The sequence below is a fragment of the Oncorhynchus nerka genome, linkage group LG24 (genome assembly GCF_034236695.1).
Source record: "Oncorhynchus nerka isolate Pitt River linkage group LG24, Oner_Uvic_2.0, whole genome shotgun sequence".
Lineage (NCBI taxonomy): Eukaryota > Metazoa > Chordata > Actinopteri > Salmoniformes > Salmonidae > Oncorhynchus > Oncorhynchus nerka.
In genome coordinates, this window is record NC_088419.1 from 77,630,630 (window position 1) to 77,631,445 (window position 816).

Genomic DNA, 816 nt, shown 5'->3' on the forward strand with positions numbered 1-816 from the left:
ACTGGGGCGGTATGCAATTGCAGTGCGTCTAGTTGTGTCGGGTAAGGTGGAGGTGATATGATCCTTAACTAGCCTCTCAAAGGACTTCATGATGACAGAAGTGGGTGCTATCGGGCGATAGCCATTTAAGGAAAAGGGGATACCTAGTCAGCTGTACAACTGAATGTCTTCAACTGAAATGTGTCTCCCACATTAAACCCAACCCCTCTGAATCAGAGAGGTATGGGGGGCTGGCTTAAATCAACATCCACAGCACCCGGGGAACAGCGAGTTAACTGCCTTGCTCAGTGGCAGAACAACAGATTTTTACCTTGTCAGCTCAGGAATCCGATCCAGCAACCTTTCGGTTACTGGCCTACCGCTCTTACCACTAGGCTACCATTTAGTTCAGTTACCTTTGCTTTCTTGGGTACAGGAACAATGGTGGACATCTTGAAGCAAGTGGGACCGCAGACTGGGATAAGGAGAGATTGAATATGTCCATAAACACTCCAGCCAGCTGGTCTGCACAAGCTCTGAGGATGCAGCGAGAGTTAACATGCTTAAATGTCTTACTCGCGTCTGCCACGAAGAAAACGAGAGCCCACAGTCCTAGGGAGCGGCCCGCGTCGGTGACACTATCAAACGCACTTAAGCAGTAGATGGTCCGGATTCTTCCCTCCTGGACCTAGGACAGCATCTAGACCACCCGTTCTGCTCCTTTTCATGCAGCTTTCAACTTCTCCTACATGTTCAACTGTGGTCCTGTGTGGCTCAGTTGGTAGAGCATGGCGTTTACAACGCCAGGGTTGTGGGTTTGATTCCCACGGGGGACCA

The 816-nt window shown here is 50.2% G+C and overlaps 1 non-coding gene across 1 annotated transcript; it reads left to right on the top strand.

The window, feature by feature from the left end:
• The first annotated feature begins 740 nt into the window (after positions 1-740).
• trnav-uac (transfer RNA valine (anticodon UAC)) lies at positions 741-816 on the top strand. The gene has a single exon. It is a non-coding gene; the product is annotated as a tRNA-Val (tRNA).